The 13,981-nt window shown below is 39.2% G+C and overlaps 1 pseudogene; it reads left to right on the top strand.

The window, feature by feature from the left end:
- Window positions 1-13,981, top strand: part of LOC126460284 (molybdenum cofactor biosynthesis protein 1-like) — a 227,469-nt pseudogene that overhangs the window by 124,606 nt on the left and 88,882 nt on the right.

The raw sequence follows: 13,981 nt of genomic DNA, 5'->3' as shown, positions 1-13,981 counted from the left end.
GAGAAATGATCATTGTAATAAAATAAGAGAAATCAGAGCTTGTACGGAAATATTGAAGTGTTTGGTTTTCCTCAAATGCTGTAGGGGAGTGGAATGGTAGATAAATAGGTTGAGGGTGGTTCTCTGAACCCTCTGCCAGCAATTAATTGTGAATTACAGACTAGTCATGCAGATATAGATAATGTAGATAGGCTTTCAATATTGTGCACTGATTCTCTAACTTTATACATTGCTCAAATACTTTCGTGGCGCTTTGGAGTGACCCCTTCAAAATAACACTTTACCAGTCTTCTTAATATGTATTTTGGTAACCAGGTTGATAAGAAGTTACAACAATACTCTCTTATTACTCCCCAGTTTTGGGTTTTATTAATGAACAAAATCGCCGCAGTTTTCCATAACAATTACGGGCTGAAGTTTCCTGCTGATGGAACCAATATGATTTTCTGTGTTTCTGAGCATACAGGTTGTGTATGCTGTTTGGAGCCTGTTGTATGCTGAATCAAATGTTTTTATTGTTGTGATCTTCCATCTGAAGATTGGTTTCATGGAGTTGCCCATGCTGGCTTATCCTCTGTGACCCTCTTCACCTCTGGGTAACTACTGCAGCGTACAATAACTTGAACTTGCTTACTGCAGTCAGTTTTTGGTCTCCTACAGTTGTTACCCCCATTATATTCACAGATGACCACATATTGTGGAAATTGCATATTGTAATGTAGGATGCAACAATAAGGTACAGAAAGTTTCTGTTGAAAATTACGAATTATTTAGGAATAAAGGGGATGGCTCACCAAAAGGCAGAAGCACTGTCTCATCGATAGGCACACGAACAAAAGGTATGTAGAATGAGATTTTCACCGTGCAGTGGAGTGTGCACTGATATGAAACTTCCTGGCAGATTAAAACAGTGTGCCGGACCAAGAGTCAAACTTGGGACCTTTGCCTTTCGTGGGCAAGTGCTGAGCTATCCTTGCACTACTCACGACCCGTCCTCACAGCTTTACTTCCACCAGTACCTCGTCTTCTACCTTCCAAACTAAAAGGTACGTTACTTGGCGAGCTTCCAGAATGCACTTTCTTTTTCTAGCTGTAGGGAAAACATGTGCGCACGCCCACACACACACACACACACACACACACACACACACACACTCTCTCTCTCATGCGCATGCATGTCTCCTTATGCTGTGGTCGCTCAACTGCCAGCTCTTTACTGGCCCACGGTGAGTGTTCTGGAGTGAGGTGGGGCTTTAGAGTGGGGTGGGATGGGGTGGGTTGAGGCAATGTGAGAGATGGAGAGAGATGGGAGGGGTTTGGAGGGAAGCATTTAGTGGCTCGTGGGAGAGTGGGGAGCCATCTGTGGGCTAGCTAGGGGTGCAGGTAGAGGGGTCAGGTGCCAGACAGCTGGGCACTCATAGACTAGGGTGTGACGTGAGATAACAGCACACAACTAGCTGATTTGCGAGGGGGGGGAGAGAGGGGTGTGTGGGGGGGGGGGGGGGGGGGGCTGGGAGTTAACTTGGATTTAGGCCAGGAAGCAAAGGATGTGCTGTAAGTATGCCTACGAAAGTTGAGTATTCTTAAATAAGATCAGCTGGTGCCAATGTATTGGAAAGTAACTGGCACACAAAGTGCAATTGTGGCTCCTTTTTCTTTAAAAGTTTTAAATAGTCTGCAGAACAAATTGAATTAGGAGGATCAGGCATTTGTGTGGGTCTAGGAAAGTAAATTGTAGAGCCAGATAAAAGGCGCACAAGACAGGAGGGATACTACTACTCATCACTGCTGTATCGTGCTACTAGTACATGTCAGTGTGAGTGCACCGAGAGTGGTGTTGCCATACATGCGTCTTTAAATTGGTCACCGACTGATCATTGCAGGCTGGCTGCTGGAGGCCGTCTCTGGGAGCCAAGCGTGCCGTGCGGTCCCTGCCGTGCCATCTGCTGGTGACTCGCACATATATTAGTGTGGAACAGTGCTGACTGACTCTCTGTGTGATTCTAGTTTGTAATGTGCACATCAGTGTTCTGAGTCTTGTTGAGTCCTTAGAGGCATATTGTTCGGAGGTTATTATTAAAGCCATATTTGTGCGACTTGGATCACACTTCAGTATTTATTTATTTATTTATTTATTTATTTCTTGTTCCATAGATCCAGTTAGTGAGTCAATCACAAGGATATGGAACGTGTCAAATTGTACAGGTTTCAATTTAAACTATACAAGGGCAATTCAATGGCAAATTGTACATAGTTTAAGTAAGACATACTATAAATACAGTAACAGATACAATATCAGCTAGATAACATAACAACCATTTGACAGAAAAAGGAGTTTCAAATAAAGGTTAAAGGCAAGAGCACAATGTTAAATCAGATATTAGGCCTACAAGAGTAAATACATGTACAGCCAATCTGTTGTTACAAAAGTGTGCTAATTCCCAAATGCACAATAAAATCAATTGAACTACTTCTAGACACAATAAGTTTAGTGATGGTATACATTTTCTTTCAGGTATTCATCCACAGTATAATAAGATTTCTCTGTCAGGTAATCTTTGAGAACTCGTTTAAATTTTGGCAGTTCTGTATGAACACATTTGATATGTAGTGGTAGAGCATTGAACAGCTTAATGCTGGAGTAGTAAACTCCTTTTTGTACCAGAGTGAGACGTTTCATTTCTAAATGTAGATTGTTTTTGTTTCTGGTGTTATAACCATGGAATTTACTGTTGTCTTGGTAGATGGAATAATTTTTGCACACAAAGGTCAGCAAGGAAAACATATACTGTGAGGCAGTTGTTAGGATACCTATCTTCCTAAACAAGTGCCTGCAAGAGTGTCTTTGATTAACCCCACACGTTATTCTGATTGCTTTTTTTTTGGATGGTGAAAACTTGTTTTGCAAGTGGTTGGTTCCCCCAGAATATGATAGCATATGACATCAATGAGTGGACGTAGCCAAAGTAGGCAACCTTAATAGTGTCAACTTCAGCCACTGAAGAAATTACCCGTAGTGAAAATGTTGCCGAGCTAATTTTTTTACATAGATGAAGAATGTGAACTGACCAATTACATTTACTGTCTATGTAAGCACCCAGGAATTTTGTTTCTTCAACTTTCTGTATTGGTTGATCTCTACATTTTATGTCAATTTCATTGGGATTACTTTGTGATGTATGGAACCTCATATAATGAGTTTTATCTGCATTGAGTGAGAGACCATTTGAGGAGAAACAATTTAAGATGTCATTAAAAACAGTAGTTGTAGTTTTTTCAAGATCATGATCATTCAAATCGTCAATTAGAATTGTGGTATCATCGGCAAACAGGGTAAATTTGCTGTTTGTCTCAGAACAAAGAGGAAGATCATTAATAAAGATGAGGAAAATCAGTGGGCCCAAAACGGAGCCTTGAGGCACACCACACGTTATCATGCCCCATTCAGACGAGGCAGGTTCTCCAGAAGAGCCATTTAGCATTACAGTCTGCTTCTGATCCTGTAGATATGATTGTAGCCACAAGCCAACAGTACCACCTAAACCATAGTATTCTGCCTTTTTCCAAAGAATTTGGTGGTTTACACAGTCAAAGGCTTTCGTAAGATCGCAAAAAATACCCACTGGAGACATTTTTTTGTTAATGGCTTCCAAAACTTGGTTGCTGAAAGAGAATATTGCCTGTTCAGTACAAAGACCGGCACGAAAACCAAACTGATTTTTGCTTAAGATACTATGGAATTTGAGATGGTCTACAATCCTCCTGTGCATGAGTTTTTCTAGAATTTTCGAGAAGGTAGTTAATAGGGATATTGGGCGATAGTTTGTAACAATGCTTTTATCCCCTTTTTTAAAGAGAGGAATCACTACAGCCAACTTAAGTCTGTCAGGGACAATCCCATCTTGTAGGGATGCATTGTATATGTTCCATAAGGCGGGACTAACAAATTTATAACAGTGTTTCAGTATTTTACTAGAAATATTGTCCACACCAGCAGAATTTTTGTTTTTTAATGATCTAATTACTCTTATGACTTCGCTTACAGTAAATGGAGATAAGGATAACTGTAGGATTCTGTTGCTAATAGCTTTCTGTAGGAGGGACAATGATTCTTCCATAGAACCATTACAGCTTGTCTTCTCTGCTGCTCTCAAAAAGTGGTTATTAAATATTTCTGCAACCAACTCAGGTTTCTTTATGATACTGTCCCCTGTTTTAATCTCCACCTGAGACATGTTCCCTGTTGTCCTGCCAGTTTCCTTCTTTATTACATTCCTTATAGTTTTAATTTTATTTTCTGAGCTTTCAATTTCTTATTTTATGCACATACTTTTAGATTTATTTATAACCTTCTTGAGAATGCTACAGTAAAGTTTGTAGTGTTGTTATTTCTTTGGATCATTACAAGTCCTGAGAGAACTGTATAACATCCTTTTTGTTCTACAAGATGTTGTTATCCCTGTAGTGATCCAAGACTTCTTGGCATTGCCTATATGACTATTTCTAACTACTTTTTTTGGGAAAGATGGACTCAAATACAGACATGAATTCATTTAAAAATGAATTGTACTTTTTGTTTACATCTGTTTCCCTATCAACTCGGCTCCAGTCTATCTCTTTTAGGCTATCACTGAATTTTTTAAGGCCCTGTTCATTTATTATCCTAAAAGATTTCCAAGAATGCTCGGAACTGTTGCACACACTGATGTAATTGAGCCTAAGCAATTGACCACCATGATCAGAAAGGCCAAGGATTGGATGTACAGTGATCTCATTCCATGTAGACTTATCTATAAATATATTATCTATCAGACTTTTACTGTTAACAGCAACCCTAGTTGGGAAATCTACTATTGTCATCAGATTATAAGAGTCCATTAAATGTACTAAATCAGCTTTACTATTGCTCTCATTTAGGAAATCAACATTAAAGTCACCAGTAATTATCAAGTTCTTGGACTTTGAGTACAGTATGGATAATAAAGAATCTAAGTGCTTAAGAAATACATTCAAATTCCCTGAGGGAGATCTATACAGTGCTAACACTACAGCCGTGAAGTCATTTACAGTAATCTCAACACCACATACTTCAATTTGTTGCTCTATACAATGGCTCTTTAAATCTAATGCATTGTAAAATATGTTGTTTTTTACATAAATTACCACTCCACCTTTTTCCATGATGGTTCTTGAGTAATGCGCTGCCTGACACACAGTATTACTTGGTTAGTACATCACCACAAACATATGGACCGGGACTGTACATGCTTTGACAGTTTGCTACGTCTCTCTCTTCTAGGACTGACATGGTAGCTGCCTTGCATTTCTTAATGACTCTGACCTTGTCAACCACAAACCAAATCTTAGTACAGCCATGATTTCCCTGAAGAGATTACATGACAGCAGAGACTTGTAAAATTGTGTTACCCATTTCTCTAGCCAGTGAAGATTCATTCTATACCTTCAGATACAGTGTCATTTAGGAGTAGAACAGCAAGAAATACGTAGCTCCTCTAACAGTAATGACAGTTTATCACCTCCCAACACTACATGTGCCAATGTTTCAGTGCATTTTTGAATATGTTTGTTAAGAGATTCATCAACACAACAAAAATTTACGATCTCAGTAGCATCTTATTTCTTAACTCATACTTTACTATTCATCAGAATCTTCATCGCTGCTCTTTGATTCGTCAGAGCTCCCTGCTGTACTTTGTTTTATTTCATAGTCAGAATTAGTTGAAATACCACCTACCGTATTTACCCAAATCTAAGCCGCACTCAAACCTGAAAAATGAGACTCAAAATAAAGGAAAGAAAAAAAAAAAAAATTCCCGAATCTAAGCCACACCTGAAATTTGAGACTCGAAGTTCAAGGGGAGAGAAAAGTTTTAGGCCGCACCTCCAAATCGAAACAAAGTCGGTCCATTGTAATATGAGACACAATTTAGGTCGAATGAATGACGATAGAGCTACAGTAGTTTGGTTCGAGTCATAAGCTTAGCAGTTAAGCTTTACCAGGTAGCCTTTGCTATGCATCGGGCGCTCCATCCGTATTTATACTGGTACCCTTCCTTTTTCATGTGCCTCATCTGGTTTGAATCAATTGCTTATTTTGCTTTGATCTGATAAGTGCCGTTTTCCTTGTTATAGGCGTTTATGTCACTCTAAGCTGATAATGCATTACTGTACTGTGTCATGCATTGTTTGTCGCATTCTGATAGTGCGTGTTTGCGGTCTGTCGTCGCTCGCGGCGTGGCTTGCTTTTATGCACGCTACCACCGCCTAAAATTAAAAAAAAAAAAAGAGAGAGAAATCGTCTCATTAGCGAAACAATGGCAAGAGACTACTATTTGTTGTTCCTTACACTGCTGCTTTCTTTGATAATGATCAACAAGAACCAAATAATAGACTGCGTATGATAGAACATGTTCTGAACGAGAGTTAGGTGAAAATTTTTCTCCATTTGAAAATCTTTGCGGCCGCTTCTTTAGTACATCAAATTCTGCACAGAAATTAGAGTCATCTTGGATATAAAAATCTAGTCAGTTGCCGTGCTTTATTTCTGACTGTATCACTATTAGGCATAAGAATGATATGAATATAAACATGACACGATACGGATATTCTTCCGCGTTTGCTGTTGTCTCACTCTAGTTTCGTAGTTTATTAGGCAGACAGGATTTAAATAAGATAGCAGCAAACACGAAAGAATACGTGGCAAAATGTTTATATTCGTATTACTCTTATGATGAAGAGAATACTGCATGTGATTCACATTTCATCAGGTTCCTATTAGCAACCGTCTCTTCTCACAGGTAGGAAAAAATTCAGAACATTGAGTTGGCCATATTGACAAACATCCCAAACAGTCTTGCCGGTCAGATTTTCGTAATACATTGAAGTTCTGCTACATTCGAAGATGAACAATACAGAATTTGTATTTACTTCGTTGGATAATGTATGAAAATTGTCTTCCACCTTTTTTTTTTAATTTATTTACTGACGCAGAGGTTTTGGCGCCAGTATTTATCTTTGTGCCTACGAAGCATGCCTGTGTAGCGCTACATATATTCGACGGCAGAAATTAGTTGTTTCAGCACCTACCGACATTTTTCAGAACTTCCACTTGCTTTGCACTCGATTCCAAGCCGCATGCGGTTTTTTGGATTACAAAAACCAGAAAAAAAGTGCGGCTTAGATTTGAGTAAATACGGTACATCCTCTCCTTTGGATTCAACTTCTCAAGTATTATATTTCAAGTCAACACCTGCTAATCTGTGAGACCGAAATGATGAGCCATACTACTCTATTTCACTGTACCTGTATGTTTCATTTGTATAACATTTTATTCCATCATAGATGCTGCACTTATAGTTTCATATATGCATTGCAGCAGCAGACACAATAAAAGTAGCAATCAGCAGTGCTTAGTTTGTTGAATGGGTAAAAAATATGCCATTGTCCCAGTTCCACATATCCCCAAAATTTGATTCTGCCAAATTCTGTACTCTCTGAAATCGAATGTTTAATCCAAAGATGAAAGTGAACAAGTTTGATGCAGTATTGCTAATATTGTTTATTACTCATCTTGCTGAATGAAGTGCATACCGTGTCCTTTCTGAAAGGTTTGCAGAAGTAATGCACATACCAGTTTTCTAAAAACTTACATTGAGATTGTGCTCTCCTTCCTCTTGTACAAATTAGTAGAGCCCTTCGGATTACTCCACAATATGCCTCTTGGCAAGGTGGTAACGACAGTATTATGAAAAGGATAGATTGGCACTCACTGTATAGTGTAGGTGTGTTGCCTGGCAGGGGTGGTGGGGGGGTGGGGGGTGGGGGGGAAAAGGAACACCACCTATTATTAAACACGTAAGCTTTTGGTGCTAACTCCCCCCCCCCCCCCCGTTTCCCTCACACACACACACACACACACACACACACACACACACACACACACGCGCGCGCACTCGCACACACATGCGCGCAAATGCAGATCACACATACATGATCACTGTCTCCGGCTGCTAGGGCCAGACTGGGAGCAACTGTGCATCATGGGAGAAACAACGGTCGTGTGTGTGTGTCTGTGTGTGTGTGTGTGTGTGTGTGTGTGTGTGTTTTTTGTCCACTTTGGAAGAAGACTTTCTGATGGAAAGCTTACGTGTTTAGTAGTCTTTTTGTTGTGCTTGTCTGTGACCTAACATCTCCTGTATACAGTGAATAGCAATGTATCTTTTTTATAGTATGGTCATTACTCCAGCCTAGATTTCTATTGTTTGTTTCCTTTTAAGACCTTATAAAGACAGTTACTGACAATTTCTTTTTTCTTATTGGAGAAAAGTAAAACCATATGGGGGCCAGACGTAGATTGTAAATGAATATGGAATAGAGTATTTTTATTCTCCCTGTATGCAGTGTCAATAACGTCACCTCACACACTTCATTTCTGGCAGCACCTCCTTCTCAACACATGACTGTCCCCCACCACCTCACCATAGTCTTCAAGTTATATCCTATAGCACTTCTGGGTGGACAAATAGATGAAGGATGTAGTTTAAAACAGTATAACTAAACGTAAAAGTCAAACTGCCCTTTTATAGAGACTGCCATCATTATTTAAACATACTAAACAACATCAAAACAGTCAAAAGAAATTTTTTTTCAAAAGAGCGGAAAATTGTAGTGAAATTCATGAGAGGATTGTTTTAAATTGTTATATCTTAAATCAATAAGTATGTCAGCATTTCCCAGGATTTTATGGCTTAATTAAGACTAGGTCATGCCACCACAGTGGTCAGACAGTGGACTTGACTTCCAGAGGACAACGGACCCGAATCCCATCGGGCCATCAAAATTTGGGTTTTCCTTGATTTCCCTAAATGATTTAAGACAAATGCTGGGATGGTTCCTTTGAAAAAGATGACATTCGGCTGAGGAAGCTAATTTCTGTGGCATGTCTGATGACACAGTGCTGGTGGAAGCACGAGTATTTCAGAGCACACCATTCATTGCACATTGTTAAACATAGGGCTCTGCTGCAGACAACCTCTGTATGTTCCCATGTTGACAACACAGTTGAATTACAATTTCTGTGGCTCAGGAGCATTGAGATTGGGCAGTGAATCAATAGAAATGTGTCATCTGGTTGAATCATTCGAGTTTCGCATTATACCTACTTGACGGTTTTGTGCACATACACTGTCAACAGAGTGAATTGGTGCTTGAAAGGTGCGCTTTGCTACAGACTTAGGCCAGTGGGAGCAATATTATGCTATGGAGGACATTCACCTGGTCTTCTATGGGTCCTGTGGTAGTAACTGAAGGCTCCATAACAGCTTTGTTCTGTGTGAACATTATTGTGCACTGTCCGCACCCTGTCCCTAATGAAGGTGACATGTTTCAACAATATGACTTTCAGTGTCACGAGGCCAGAATCAAATTCACCCCTTCTGAATCTGATGGAATACATCTGCGATGCTATCAGATACCAGTTCTGCACCCAGAAACCACTGATCTCCAATTTATGGGAATTACATGACCTGTGCTTAGACATGCGGTGCTGCATAATGCTGGGAACATACCTCACATAATGCTGGGAACATACCTGAAATTTGTTGAACTTGTCCCACACAAAATCACTGCTGTATTGTGTTCCAACAGTGGACAAACACATTATCAAACAGGAGGTCATAGTGTTTTGTCTCATCAGTTTATATATTCAATGCTTGAATGAAAGGTGTGCTCTTTTCCTTTTTTCTGCCATTGCGTGTATGTGTAAAGCAGGATGTTCTACCATTTGGGCTTGTTTATATGATGGCTGTCAGTATTACCACCTGCACAGATACTAAATGCTCCTTTTGTGAAGACCTTTTAACTTGAGAACACTTTCAACTTTGTTTCACAAATGGCAGCACAGTTTCATGTAATTGTTAAAATAATACTTTCAGCAAAAGATGTGTGCGTTGGAGTGGGGAAAAAGATTGGAGATGTATGTAGTTTAATTTTCATAAATTGTTAAGAAGGTTAACAGCTTGGCATGCTAAGATAAATTCAGACATTCTCTAAAAAGAGAGAAAAAGATTAATTTAACAGAATCAGTGAGGTATACAAATATAACAACAGACTTGTAGAACCATTATTTTGTAGGTTAGATTAGATTAGATTCAGCTTTTGTTCCAAGACCCAAAACATGAGACGATTCTCATGGGTGAGTAACATGCCAGAAAGTATAACATAAAAAATATAAAACATTTGAATACCCTGATCATTTGTCAGGAGATTGTCAAACTAGGTGAATACAATACAAACTGTAACAGCTAATATTTTCAGAATTGATACGCTGTCAGACTGAAACATTGTTATGCACTATTAATAAATTTATCAAACAAAAAGTACATGATCTTGACTGTTATGACAAAGTGCTCTCAGAACTGAAATCTAACAGACATTCTTATTTAAGCTGGCCTAACATCCACTGTTAAGATATTCATCTATTGAGTAGGATGAGTTACCTATCAAAAAGTCTTTCAAACTCTGTTTAAACCATGCTTTATCTGATACCAAGTTTTTAATGGTGTCTTTCTTCCACAGATAAATTGTGTTGTAATGCGAGGTTTTAATGAAGATGAAGTGTGCAGTTTTGTGGAGTTAACAAAAGAGAAAAATGTTGATGTAAGATTTATCGAGTACATGCCTTTCAGCGGCAACAAATGGAATGATGGGAAGATGCTCTCATTTAGTGAAATGGTCCAAATAATTAGAAAGCAGTGGCCTAATTTTGATCCTCTGCCCAATGGGCCCAATGATACCTCAAAGGTACGTGCAGTATTACATATGAACATGCATTGAAAATAATTTAATGTTTATGACTTACTACCAATCACAAGAATACTTCACATCTGCTGGTGGTATGAGAGATGGACTGGTTTAGTTACATATTTCTCATCCCATTCAGTAAGTCTGTCCTGGCCTGGGTTTCTCTGCAGCTTTTCTACAACTCTCCCCATTTCCTAAACCTTGACAATCCTTTTCTTTCTTCCCTTTTCCTTCCCCTTCATTGTTTCTGCCACAAGAAGAAGCCACTGGCTCCGAAAGCTTGCACATTTCCATAACTTTAAGGGGAGTTAGAAGGGGAAAACATTCTTTTTCACTTTTTTGGGTTTTTACCTGATTATAAAATTTGCAATTTTCCAAATAAAATGATATGTATATTACTTATAAACTTGCGTGGGAAGTATTTTATTTTATTTTCTAAAATATAATCTACACTAGTTGAAAATGTTAAAATTTTTACACGCATTACTTCAAGACCTAATAAAATCGGTAATTTTTTATATACAGGGTAGTCCATTGATCGTGACCGGACCATATATCTCACGAAATAAGTGTCAAACGAAAAAACTACAAAGAACGAAATTTGTCTAGCTCGAAGGGGGAAACCAGCTGGCGCAATGGTTGGCCTGCTATAAGGCGCTGCCATAGCTCAAACTGATATCAACTGTGTTTTTTTAAATAGGAACCCCATTTTTTATTGCATATTCATGTAATACGTAAAGAAATGTGAATGTTTTAGTTGGACCACTTTTTTCGCTTTGTGATAGATGGCGCTGTAATAGTCACAAACATATGTCTCATAATTTTAGACGAACAGTTGGTAACAGGTAGGTTTTTTAAATTAAAATACAGAACGTAGGTACATTTGAACATTTTATTTTGGTTGTTCCATATGTGATACATGCACCTTTGTGAACTTATCATTTCTGAGAACGCACGCTGTTACGGCATGATTACCTGTGAATACCACATTAATGCAATAAATGCTCAAAATGATGTCTGTCAACCTCAATGCCTTTGGCAATATGTGTAACGACATTCCTCTCAACAGTGAGTAGTTCGCCTTCCGTAATGTTCGCACATGCATTGACAATGCACTGACGCGTGTTGTCAGGCATTGTCGGTGGATCACGATAGCAAATATCCTTCAACTTTCCCCACAGAAAGAAATCCGGGGACGTCGGATCCGGTGAACGTGTGGGCCATGGTATGGTGCTTTGACGACCAATCCACCTGTCATGAAATATGCTATTCAATACTGCTTCAACCGCACGCAAACTATTTGCCAGACATCCATCATGTTGGAAGTACATCGCCATTCTGTCATGCAGTGAAACATCTAGTAGTATCATTGGTAGAATATTATGCAGGAAATCAGCATACATTGCACCATTTAGATTGCCATCGATAAAATGGGGGCCAATTATCCTTCCTCCCTTAATGCCACACCATACATTAACCTGCCTAGGTCGCTGCTGTTCCACTTGTTGCTGCCATCATAGATTTTCCGTTGCCCAATAGTGCATATTATGGCGGTTTAGGTTACCGCTGTTGGTGAATGATGCCTCATTGCTAAATAGAATGCATGCAAAAAATCTTTCATCGTCCTGTAATTTCTCTTGTGCCCAGTGGCAGAACTGTACATGACGTTTAAAGTCATCGCCATGCAATTCCTGGTGCATAGAAATATGGCACGGGTGCAATCGATGTTGATGTAGCATTCTAAACACTGACGTTTTTGAGATTCCCAATTCTCACGCAATTTGTCTGCTACTGATGTGTGGATTAGCTGCCCCAGCAGCTAAAACACCTACTAGGGCATCATCATTTGTTGCAGGTCGTGGTTGATGTTTCACATGTGGCTGGACACTTCCTGTTTCCTTAAATAATGTAACTATCTGGCGAATGGTCTGGACACTTCAATGATATCGTCCAGGATACCAGGCAGCATACATAGCACACGCCCCTTGGGCATTTTGATCACAATAGCCATACATCAACACGATATCGACCTTTTCCGCAATTGGTAAACGGTCCATTTTAACACAGGTAATGTATCACGAAGCAAATACCGTCCGCACTGGCGGAATGTTATGTGATACCACATACTTATATGTTTGTGACTATTACAGCAGCTGGCTGGAGTGGCTGAGCAGTGCTAGGCGCTACAGTCTGGAAACGCGCGACCGCTTCGGTCGCAGGTTCGATCCTGCCTCGGGCATGGATGTGTGTGATATCCTTAGGTTAGTTAGATTTAAGTAGTTCTAAGTTCTAGGGGACTGATGACCTCAGAAGTTAAGTCCCATAGTGCTCAGAGCCATTTGAACCATTTTTGACTATTACAGCCCCATCTATCACAAAGCGAAAAAAGTGGTCCAGCTAAAACATTCATATTTCTTTACGTACTACATGAATATGTAATAAAAAATGGGGGTTCCTATTTTAAAAAAATGCAGTTGATATGAGTTTGACCCATGGCAGTGCCATCTAGCAGGCCAACCATAGCGCCATCTGGTTTCTCCCTTCAAGCTAGACGAATTTCGTTCTTTGTAGTTTTTTCATTTCAAGCTTATTTCGTGAGATATTTGGCCTGGGTACTATCAATGGACTACCCTGTAGAAAGCTGTGGATTGCTGTGTTATAAAGGTTAAATTATGTGTTTGTATTGGTAGCACTGTCAAAAATAGTATCGTATCTTTTCATAGTATAAACATGCTTTGTATATCAAAGTGCTAACGTTTTTCCGAGGAAAAGTGATGAATAGACTGGTAAATCTCTCAAAAAGTATGACTCCAAAATGAAGTGTTTTTAAGAAATGTGGGTTTCATGGTAATAAATTTTTGAATAAAGAGAAACATTGTGTTCAGCATGTGGTGTGTGAAGTTGCAGACAATGAAATACTGGCAAACTCATGAGTATCTAGAGAAACACCCATTAGTGCTTCGAAGATTAAAATAAAACATAGTGATAACACAGTTATCTCAAAACAAAACTCATGTAAATGGTAGGTTAGGTTATATTCTGATACATCTACACATCGTAACAGGGGTGTTATGTGAATGTGTGTGCTGTATGTATGTGGAGGGCCAGTTAGTTTACATGAAGACATTGAGGTATCAAATGGACTAGCCAGGAAACTTAT

The sequence above is a fragment of the Schistocerca serialis genome, chromosome 1, assembly GCF_023864345.2.
Source record: "Schistocerca serialis cubense isolate TAMUIC-IGC-003099 chromosome 1, iqSchSeri2.2, whole genome shotgun sequence".
NCBI classification, from domain to species: Eukaryota; Metazoa; Arthropoda; class Insecta; order Orthoptera; family Acrididae; genus Schistocerca; species Schistocerca serialis.
The sequence above is the reverse complement of the archived record's forward strand: the minus strand, read 5'-3'. Positions and strand labels throughout refer to the sequence as shown.